Source organism: Cupressus sempervirens, chromosome 4, assembly GCF_028749045.1.
Source record: "Cupressus sempervirens isolate cs-2001-9-10 chromosome 4, ASM2874904v1, whole genome shotgun sequence".
Classification (NCBI taxonomy): domain Eukaryota; kingdom Viridiplantae; phylum Streptophyta; class Pinopsida; order Cupressales; family Cupressaceae; genus Cupressus; species Cupressus sempervirens.
In genome coordinates, this window is record NC_143121.1 from 139350916 (window position 1) to 139362876 (window position 11961).

Genomic DNA, 11961 nt, shown 5'->3' on the forward strand with positions numbered 1-11961 from the left:
GTATCTAATATATAGACATTTTGTTCACAACCACCTATTTTTATCAAAACCAATGGCATACTTAGGGCTTATCATATCTAAATAATTAAATATTTTATCATTATTATTTTTCATTTCATATATACTAAAATAGATTATCTATAATTGATCTTGATAAAACGATATGATTCTCTCTAGCTAGTGCCATGGGAATGAATTTTAAAAGCTGGAAAAGTAGAGGGACGAATCCCACATTTGTTAGTTTGGCGCCTTACATGAAATGATAATGATAGAAATGAGTCCCTCGGGCAATCTTTAGAAGTTTCAGAGGATGATTTGGGCCCGGCCCATTTCGTTAGAAAATGGGCGAAGTGGTTATTTCAAGCAGTAGTTCGAGGGAAGTTGCATGATGTGCATTTTTTTAATGTTTTCAAAAGTTTAATGTTATTTTAGGTTTCATAACGTGAATATTTTAATATTTTAGATTTTTTTTTTATTAAAATACTTGTGTTAGGGTTGATGTTTTGGAAAAACATTTCTTGTTTAAAATCTCATGGATTCAATTTTAAATAACTTTTTGGCTTTCAATAAATTTCAATATTTTAAGGTGTATTTTGATACTTGTCAATTTCTAAAAGTTGTTTGTTAATCTATATTAACATAAAAAGTTGTATGTTATATTAGATTGATGTTTTGAAGGTACATATTTAATATTTAATGATTCTTATTTGTTTTTTTATTAATTTAAGATATGATTTATTATCAAGATTTTTGAAGTGTCTTGTTTAAAATCTTATGGATTTAATTTCTTAGAGCTTGTCCACTTTGAATCAATGTATATTCATTATATATATATATATATATATATATATATATATATATATATATATATATATATATATATATATTAAAAATTATATCATTTTAGGTTGGCATCTTAGATGCATAGTTTTAGTAAATGATTTTATCATTTTGGAGTGTTTATTGATTTGAGATATATTTTGTCTATTAAAAATCTTATTGTCTTGTTTAAAATCACATGGATTCAATTTCTAATTGTTGGTATGCTTTGGGTAAATGTACATGTTCTCATCCCATGATTTCAAATATTTTTTAGACAGTCTTAATAGTTATTGTTACTTCTTAATGTGGGTGCCATATTTTGAATGTGAAAGTGTATGGTTTATCTTTAAAGGTTTTACTTCTTATCATTTGGACATCATAATGGAATGTTGAAATATTTTGAATGTCATAAAGTATACACTTTGCTCTCATTGTTCCTTATCTGTTTGGGCTCACTTTGATTTTAGTATCGTAAAGGTAATATATCAAATTACAAATGGCATTTTTGTGAGTTCATCTCATGGCTTCATAAACCTCAATCTCACTCATAATTGATCCATAGATTTGCATTTCTAATCCCTACACCTAGTTTTCATCACCATGAGATCATAATTGAGTGAGTGAACTTCGGACCACTTTAGTGGTTGTAAGTTTTACCCTTAGAATTTTTAAATTCAAATTTCAAAATGTGGCCAAGTTTATCATTCCATTAACTATTATGAGTCAACTATTGCATATTATGTTGATAAGTATGCTTGGTCATTGTAGTTGAATATATTCATTTACTCATTTGAATGTGATAATACAAGATCGTATGAAGTTTCTCAAGGAATATCTTAGGGTTCAATGGAACGTTTATTAGAGCACACCATCCTCGATTTGTCCATGCCTACTTCTTGTCTTTGAAAAATTAGCGTCCAATTAAATACAACTAGATATTTAGTATCCATTATATTTCATAAAGGTGTTTGTGAACTCTACTTGTCTTTACACAAATCCAAACACTAGAATGAAAGGTGGGTGTAATCCAATTTGTAAAGAATAACTTAAGTAGGCTCACAATTTGTATGCTTGAATTTATGCATCAAGATCATTTTCATGGTCAAACATTGAACAATTAGATTTTTGGATAAGTGATAGAGGACATTAAAAAATGCATTAATGAATCCTCTTCTAACATATGCCATGACACTTCTACACCGTCAATTTTTTATAAAATAAGCATATTTCATTCATCTAGAATTTATTTATTTTTATTTAATATTTACATTTAAATTTAACATTCTAATTATTAGTAAAATCCATTTTTTTAGTTTGTTTGTGAGTTAATTATTTGTATTTATTAATTAGCCTAGATAATATTATTGTGTAGATATTTTCCCTCCATAGATTTGGTAAACATGCAATCGTCTAATACAATCTAGAGATACATCTTCCTCTTATGAGAATATTGCATTGGTCACACTTCTAATGAGGAAATTTCTCAAAAAGGCTATGATGTGTGTCTATGTGTGCATGTGTGGCAAGTGAAATGCATGGCAAGGTTGTGATATTCTTATGCATGCCAAAAATCAAATCAATGGTGTTTTAAAGAATTATCAGTTGATGAGCACTCCAAATTACATTTTGTTGAGATAATGGGTGTTGCACACATTGCATAATATTGTTATTTTATTATGTAATGTTGTACCTAGATGGACGTGCAACATGTAAAGATTTCCATAGAATATTCTTGATGAGTTGTATTCTAACATTGTGAAAATATTTCATGTAATTATTTAATATTGGGGAAAAGAATTAAATGCTCAATATTAAATGTGGAGTCAGTGGGTTAGGTAGCACATGGTTTTAGCACATAGTTTATGTAATACCACTTGGTGGTTTTGTGGGACTTGCTACTATATAAGCAGCCACAAGGGTAGTTGTTGTAGTGTGAGAGGGAGAGTGACAAGGAGAAGACAAAAGGCAAGAGTCGAGTGGGACAAGGCTTGACAGGTTAGCCAAGGGAGCATTTGTGAAGGTTGAAAGCATGGCATGGGATGTGTGGATTCATGCTTGTTCACATAGTTTGCTCGGTTGTGGCTATGGCCATGAAGGCTTCCATGGTTGTATGGCAATGGTATTTTTGCTGAATAATACATGATGATGGATGCTTTTGGAGGCTAGGTTTTTCCCTCAATGAGGGTTTCCCAGGGTATATCTTGTGTCACAATTTTGTGGGTATGTTGTCTATTCTCTTGCATGTGGATTTTAATTCCGTGTTAATTTTAGATCTATTATGGGTTATGTGGAAACGGTTATATTCTTTGTTGCCAAGTTTCCTTACAAGTGGTATCAGAGCTATGGTTTTATTATTATTGTAACCCTAGATTGAATCCATGGGAATGCATGAGAGGATATAAAAAAAAAAGGGCAAGATATATGAACGATTTATTGCAAATATTAGGGTTTTGGGTTTGCTGTTATGATGGGATGTTAAAAGATTTTGGGCATGGGAAATTGTTGGACAAAAAGATTTTTCGGATGTTTCATTTTAAATGAGGGTTTTGGGGGGTAGCTTGCATAAATGACCTCCTAGGTAAAAAAAGACCTCACCATTGGATCCGGGTCAACATTTCCATAAAATTTGATGTATAATATGCCCTAGTTTGGCCATGTTCAGAGAAAATGAAAGAGTTTTTTGGTTTCAGCCCATGATGGCCGTCAAATTTAATCCCGTCGGAATTTTCGTCACTGAAAAAAATAAAAAATGAAAAATCGTACTGAAAATGGTAAAAAGACTGTCTTAGTAAAACGGCCATAACTTTCTCTCAGAATATCAGATTTCAGAGTTCTTACAAGCGTTGGAAAGCTAATTCAAAGCACTACAACATGGTGTAGGTTTGGTTCTGTGATTTTAAAATTTGTTCAAGTTTTTAGAGCCCTAAAGTCAAATGTTATTTATTTTGAGCACGGATTAGGGCATAACTTGGGCATACGGAGTCGGATTTTGGACTTCGAGTAGTCAACGGAAAGCTCTACACATTGGTTTAGATTTGGTGCAGGTATGACATGATTTATTTGTTGATATATTGATCTGAACAGTTTATAGGTATATTTTGACTATGGTAACATTGTGAGTTTATGGCATTGGAGATTTAAGATTTGATGTCATTATATACTCAGTTCATATTTGAGATTGGTCTCATGATGATATAGTTATCAGTGTTTGGATTTGGATATGCATGATGACTTGTTGGGTCTACAAGTTGTGCAGTGTTGTAAGCGGTCTATACTTATAGGTTGCATTTATGGCTTGGTTATGGGTTGTCTTTGCCCATTGATCTTCATTATTGATGCATATTTAGATTGGTGGCTTGGATTTGGGTTGTCTATGCCCTAAGTCACATGATTTACTATTTTCTTCATGTAGAAGGGATGAGATGTTGTTACCAGGTACAGTCATGGTGGTGGATTGTGGTTGACTATTTTATGCTGACAGGTTGGACACTTTGAGAGATAGATGCTCGGTTCATGGATGTGATCATGGTGTCATAGATTTTTGGCATGACATGATTGGTTATACAGGTACATCCTTGATGTTCATTAGCTTGGATTTCTGATTTGGTTATGGTGGTATATCTTCTTGGTTGAGGATCATGGTTATTTGGTTTTCTTTTGAGGAGCTCATGATTTGCACTTTGAGTTCTTTGATGGTTTGATGCCTTGGTTGATTCTCGTGGTTAGAGGATGGATTTGTTCATCATATGTCATGGATAGCTTGGATACACAGTTTAGTGGGAGCTTGTGATAGTGATGGGGTGACAGTGTAGGATTAGTTCCTGATTTGGTTTATATCTTCTTGGTTTGGAGAGGATGGATTTTATGATGCCATAGGTGACTTGGTATGACGGTTGAGTGGGAGTTTTGTTGGCATTGATATATTTATTGAGTGTTTGCAGATGTTGGAGGTTTGTCTTAGATTCTGTTGCTGTAGAAGCGTCTTTGACATTTGCATGGTGCACTTGTTATCTTCATGGTGTATGAAGATGGTTAGATTTTGAGGACTCATAGAGTTCTTGGTTATCTTCATGGTGTATGGAGATGGTTCTTCCTGGTATGTGGAGATGGTTTTCTTCATGGTGTGTGGAGATGGTTGCATCTTGAGGACTCACAGGGTTCTTGGCAAAGGTGTGGTTTATGCTTTTATTTGGCATGTTATCCTTGGTATGAGGATGGTTTCATTATTATGTCATGGTATACTCTTGATACGCATTTAGAGTTGTGACATGTTATGGTGTGTTCATATGGAGCATGTTATCTCTTTAGTTGAGATGGTAAGATCATGTTGTCATGTTTATGTTCCTGAGGCCATGGTTGGAACTTTGACATTGATCTTGGTTTAGTTTCTTGGTATTGAGTACACTGATCATAAGCTGGATACTTTATGATATTTCTATGTTGCATTTGGAGTTGGCATGGATTGATTGGTTATAGGTGCTCATGGATACTTAGAGATGGTGGTGATGCTGATTTCTTTTGGATTAGAGAAGTATTTGTTGGGACGGTTGATGGTTTCAGCAGGAAGTCCGAGGGGCAGTCACCTGATATGGACTTGAGAGGAGATTGTTCTTAGATGAGTCTTGGTTGGAGACTTGGGTATCTTGATGAGCATTCTCATTCCCCACTCTTGGTCTACTTGGCGGTTTGCTACTTGAGAGGTATAGCCCATTATTTCTCTCAGTTGCATTATATTTATGCTTGTCTTTCATGGATATGGATCTTGAGCTATGGTACATGAGTTAGTTCTGGAGGGTTCATTTGAGAGATGGTTTTAGCATTGGTTATCTCCATGTGCATATGTTATGCTGGTTTAGTTTGGGAGATGGTTTTATATTGGGCATTTTCCTTGGTTTAGGAATGGTTTTATTGAGTTTGATCTTCTTGTGAGAGGCTTACATCCATAATTAGTTATATGGTATGGTTTGGGTGTTGTTGAGGCTTCTTGTTGGGGTTTTATGAAGGAGATCATACTTGCACAGTTTACATCTAGAGGTGTGTGTAGAAGGACATGATATAGGTTATGATTTGCATGGTTTCTCTAGTCTTGGTTATCTTCCTGGATGTTCAGTTTTTTTTACATTGGATTTGAGATTGGTTGGAGATTGTGATCACTGGTTTTTGCTCATGTATGTCATGTGAGAGATGACATGGTTATTTCTTTCTCTTTCCTCTGTTGGTTGTGGTGAACTTGGGAGACTATTGGAGACTTGTTATGAGAGTTATTCTTGCAGGATATTGGATTATGTATTATGGATGTCCTTGATACTACATGGATTCACTTCTTTGAGATGTGTTGAGTGGATTGGTTATAGATTTGACATTATCTTTTGCAGTGGGAGCTTCTTGGTATATATGTGGCAGGTATTGCTCTTGAGGCTTGTGATTGCAGGTTGTAGATTGGATATGTCGGTGATATAAGATTCATTTGTTATACCTTTGAGGTATGGATAGTTGGATGGGTTTGGCACTTGTTGTGGGTGCTATTTCAGCTATGGATATTTTGACAACTATGGATACATGTGATTACCTTTGGATCAGGTTTTTGTGCTTGGAATTTTAGTTGGTACAGGATTTTATGATCTTCTAATGCGACAGGTTGGGTGGTTTTCTCTTTGGATGGCTTCTATGTATGTCCAGTGGGAGTGGCATAATAGGAGGTGAGATCATTCATGTTCGAGATGCTGAATACTTTGATTTTGTTGTGGGTACCAAGATGGAGCACTTAGTGTATTTTGATCCATGATGGTGGATGTGCTAGGAGGGATTGTTCCCTTGTTCATTTTGTGTGGCTACGTATTGACCCTATGCAATGTATACAACAAGTGGGAGATTGTTGAGATAATGGGTGTTGCACACATTGCATAATATTGTTATTTTATTATTTTATTTTATTATGTAATGTTGTACCTAGATGGACGTGCAACATGTAAAGATTCCCATGGAATATTCTTGATGAGTTGTATTCTAACATTGTGAAAATATTTCATGTAATTATTTAATATTGGGGAAAAGAATTAAATGCCCAATATTAAATGTGGGGTCAGTGGGTTAGGTAGCACATGGTTTTAGCACATATTTTATGTAATACCACTTGGTGGTTTTGTGGGACTTGCTACTATATAAGCAGCCACAAGGGTAGTTATTGTAGTGTGAGAGGTAGAGTGACAAGGAGAAGACAAAAGGCAAGAGTCAAGTGGGACAAGGCTTGACAGGTTAGCCAAGGGAGCATTTGTGAAGGTTGAAAGCATGGCATGGGATGTGTGGACTCATGCTTGTTCACATAGTTTGCTCGGTTGTGGCTATGGCCATGAAGGCTTCCATGGTTGTATGGAAATGGTATTTTTGTTGAATAATACATGATGATGGATGCTTTTGGAGGCTAGGTTTTTCCCTCAATGAGGGTTTCCCAGGGTATATCTTGTGTCACAATTTTGTGGGTATGTTGTCTATTCTCTTGCATGTGGATTTTAATTTCGTGTTAATTTTAGATCTATTATGGGTTATGTGGAAACGGTTATATTCTTTGTTGCCAAGTTTCCTTACACATTTGTATCCTCATTCAAGAGTAGAGTCTATGGTGACTAATAAGAGAGTGACTCACATTGTTTCTTAAGATGGGTGTCAAGATTTAAGTGGCGTCAACTTTGTTAACCCTTGTATTAATTTATTAGATCCTTATGTTATTTGTAAATTACCCCTAAGAAATGAGACCATTGCACCAACAAAGGTAAGAGAATTCATATAATGATAGATTTATACTTATCATTTGGATATTAGAAAAAATATATAGCTAGGTGTATGATTTAGAATCCTCTACTTTTAGGTTGTTGGATGTGATATAACATTTAAGTGCATGTATGTGTAATGAAAAATGTCATATGTTATCATGAGTCACTATGAGTGCATTATGATATATGACTACTATATTGGTTAGATTTAGGGGTAAAAGCACAAACATGTGTCACCTTTTATAAAGAAAAATGATGACAACAAGCAATTGTTCGACTTTAACAACATAAAAGTGGCATGTTTATTAAGAATTCAAAAATGATGTAAACTCATGAAATATATATAATTGGATAAAGTTTATGTTATCATTTTTTTTAAAAAAATTATCAATAATAATTTACATTTTTTAATTTTTCAAGACACTTTTTTAATTGCAAAAAATATAGAGTGTAGTTCCTATCAAAGAAGTATGCAAATAATCTTTTTTTGCTCATATTTCAAAATATGTTGTATATGACATGTATATCTAGTGCATTAAAAAAGAAACTTTGGTTTTTGATGTATATTTTCTCCTTTATAAGTACTCGAAGTCAAACTTATCAAAAATCAACAATTTTTTTCTTGTGTCAAGATTTCCCTATCAAATCTACACAATCTTTCAAAAAATATCACATATTCTTGAAGATGGCTCTCTCCTTTAAAGCTAGATATGAATTTTAGAGTTTTTTATATGATTTACTTTTTCTTTTTTTTGAAGTGGCAACTTCCTGAATGTTAAAATACCTACTTGTAATATTTTAAAATTATAACATATCACAACTAATCAAAACACAATGAAATTTATATGATCATGATCATGATCATGAATCCAAGATCTATAAAAAGATATTTTAGTTTATGAAGAAAGTTGAGTTCTTACGGAGAAATGAGATTAGGCCTAAATGGGATTGGACGTCCTAAATGGTGACAAAAATAGGTGCTTTTACCCTCTGTAAGATTCCTTATGGCATAATTTGTATGATCATCTGTAAGTGGCTATTTTGGGCTACATGCATGATTTTAAGATATTTGGTCATTTGGATTTTTTCTACCCATGGAAATTGTACCATCATAGCAAATTGTAATCGCATAAGTGGTATACAATTTCACATTTTTTAGTAGCTGCCTTAGTGTGTTTTTATTATAGTTTGCATAATAGGACTTCATAACACTCAATAAACACCTAAATTTAAATATGGGCCATCTATCCCTTCAATCTTGTTTAAATTTGAGATAGGCCCTTATTTCTCAATGTGCTCCTCTATTTCTTCTCCAATCAAATAAATCATTTCATCTCCTAGTCTCTAAGTTACCATTTGCAACCTCAATTATGCATCTTGACCTTAAAATTGGTTGTTGAACCTAAGCATGTATCTCCAAATTGTATGAGACCCACAACTTGTATTTGGACTTGAAATAGATGGTATAAAATATTTGAAAGGATCTTACCAAGGTACAAAATGTTTCAAATGTTATGTTCTCTAATATTTGAGCCCAAATTCAAACCCATTCCATGTCTTGGTGATTTATTAGAGGATTGAGATTTACAATCAATCCTCTCAATTTTATCTCCTAGTTTGGTAGAAAATCTATCTTTACATTGAATTTTGGAAATATTCAAAAGCAATAGAAATGTTGGAGCCTTAATTTGAAGACATCTTATGAAGTGAGGAGTTATGAATCAAGGCCACATCAATCTTTTATCAAGTGTTCGAAACATTTCCAACATGATAATCTATACTTGCAAAAGGATTATGATGATAACTAGGAGATCATTGAATAATGGTTGGCTTGTACTCTTCCTCTTTAGATTTGGGTATTCTTTCATGTCATCTTAATATCTACATTCTTCTTCTTTAGATTGATATTTTTTGCATGCTTTAGAGCACACATTGATTACATTTTTATATAGTTTTTACTCTATCAAACTAGGATATATTTTTAGATTACATTTATGTGTTCTATCTCATAAGTATTTTAGACATACTCTAGATGTTGGAAGCATGAATGCTAATGATACTTCTGTGGGGGAGTATTGTAGAAACATGATTAGATCATTATCATGATGATATGTTACATTCATGACTATGTTTGTCATTGATGTCAACATAGCAGTTTTTAGTGGGATTTGATAGAAGAACAACAGAAATATCAAGTTGGTACAGACAGATCGTTGAGAAATTTCACTAAGAGAGTTTAAAGGGAGATACTACTAAGTGTCTAGTATATGTAGCTAACCTTGAAAGCATAAGATATCAAGTTTGGAAGAAGTTATGTAAGTTTTGGTGAAGACTATTACATAAGCATGTTCTGGTAAACTTGTTATATCTCTTAGTAGAATTGTTATTCTAAGAAGCAACGTTAAAGGCATGTAGAAGACATGTTGGAGATGATGTAGCTAAGCTTACTCGTCATGATATTACATGTATGAAAAGTTATTCAAGTTACAAGGTAATTGACTAATGTTATCACTAAGTGTAACGTGTTCTTAATGAGCTCCTATGATTGAGAAGGTTAATAGTTGACTCAGGAAATTATTTTATGGATTTGATATAAAGGAAGGACATTTTCCTTTGTTATGGATGAATGTATGAACGATTGCAAGAAGCACAAAGAGAATAATAGAAGAGGAACAAGTTGATATACAAGGATAAGCAGAACAAAGTGAAGTTGGAGAGAACATCATTAACAAGGTTTTATTGTGAGATTTGAGGTTTAATATTTGGATCCAAGGATCGTGACCTAGTCTATGAGATCTGACAGTGATTGATCCAGTTGATAGAATAGAGGAAAGAGTGTTGGAGTTGAGGAAAGCCAACTCCGAAGACGCCCAAAATCACCTGCATGCAAAACCTGTCAAAGAGAAGCCAAGAAAGGGGAGGAGCATGGAGCAAGGGCAAAAACCCTAAACGGACATGAGAGACACCATGAATGCAAACACAAGAAGAAATGTATTTACAATAAGAAATGATGTTATGATTTTGTTAAAAAAACAAAGAGGGAGCCCGAATATAAAGAGCTCCAGGAATCTTCTAGAACACACTGGAAGGTTGTAGAAGATAAGAATGACAACTCAGCACATATCCACAAAAAAGTGGAATATGCTAAAAAGGAGCAAACTCCCGAGTTGTCAACAACTAACCACTACATGCATTAAATATAAAATATTAAATAAAGGCATGACCTAAGTAAGCTTAAGCAAATAGAATAAATAATTAATAATTAATTATTTACTCTAACACCCCCCCTTAAGTGCAACTTAGGGAAATGCCTTAAGCTCACAAAGCTAAGATGAATGCATAATGGGTCCCGGCAACGAGGCCATGTTAGGTACCCATGTACAATGCAAGAAGAAATGCAACCTCTGTAAGCGAGGAAAGAGAGAAAACCACATGGGAAAAACCCTCCCCCAAAAAGAGGTAAGAACCTAGTGAAGAACGGAAGAAGTCTCCAACTAGGGAAATTGTCCCCTAAAACAGGAACAAGAAGTGATCATGAAGAAGCAGCATCACTGAAGCATGAAGAGCCGCAAATCTGTCAAACTGCTGATCTGAAGAACCTCCATGGAAGAAGAAGGCACGAACCGAGCATGTCTATATGGTAGATGATCCATCTCACCGAAATGCATAGGTAGCCAGCCACTGCAATCGCCTTGTACATAGGATCAACCACTGAATACATAGTTCACACTATCGAACCATCGAACCAAGGATGCATTAGAACACAGCATAACCCCCCCTTAATGCAGATGGGGTGTGATGACAGGCAACTGAGAAGGTGAGCCAAATCTCCTGCAAACGAACCAAGAACGAGGAGAGAGGAAAAGAGGTACAGACACCGATAAAGACACGGTCTAACTGACTCTGCATGGGGCTAATGTCGTGGAAGGGACACTCACTTGACAAAGGGAGAATGCCTAAAACAGCAAACAATAATCCCTCCATGGTGCTTTATGAAAATAGTGCAAGTACACCTGACTCAAAACAACGTTCATGACTCCCAGAATGCAAAAGTGACACTTTATCTCAGTGCGATACAAAGAAGTGCTTCAAAATGATAGCTACAATGATCAAAAAGGAAAAAGAGCTGTGACAAAAGAAAGTAAAGCCGAAAATAAAGCAAACCATGCCAGGAAAATGATCCTCGGGCCTAAAACACTCAAAATATCCACCATAGAGCAAAAATGCCAAAACTATGATAGAAAGAGCAGAGGCAAAAAAACAAAGAAAAAGGACTACTTTTCTGAAAAGTACACAGAACCATCTTTCCATAAATATAAAGTTTTCAAAAAACTGACATGGGACGCAAAAGATATGCATGTCGAAGTCA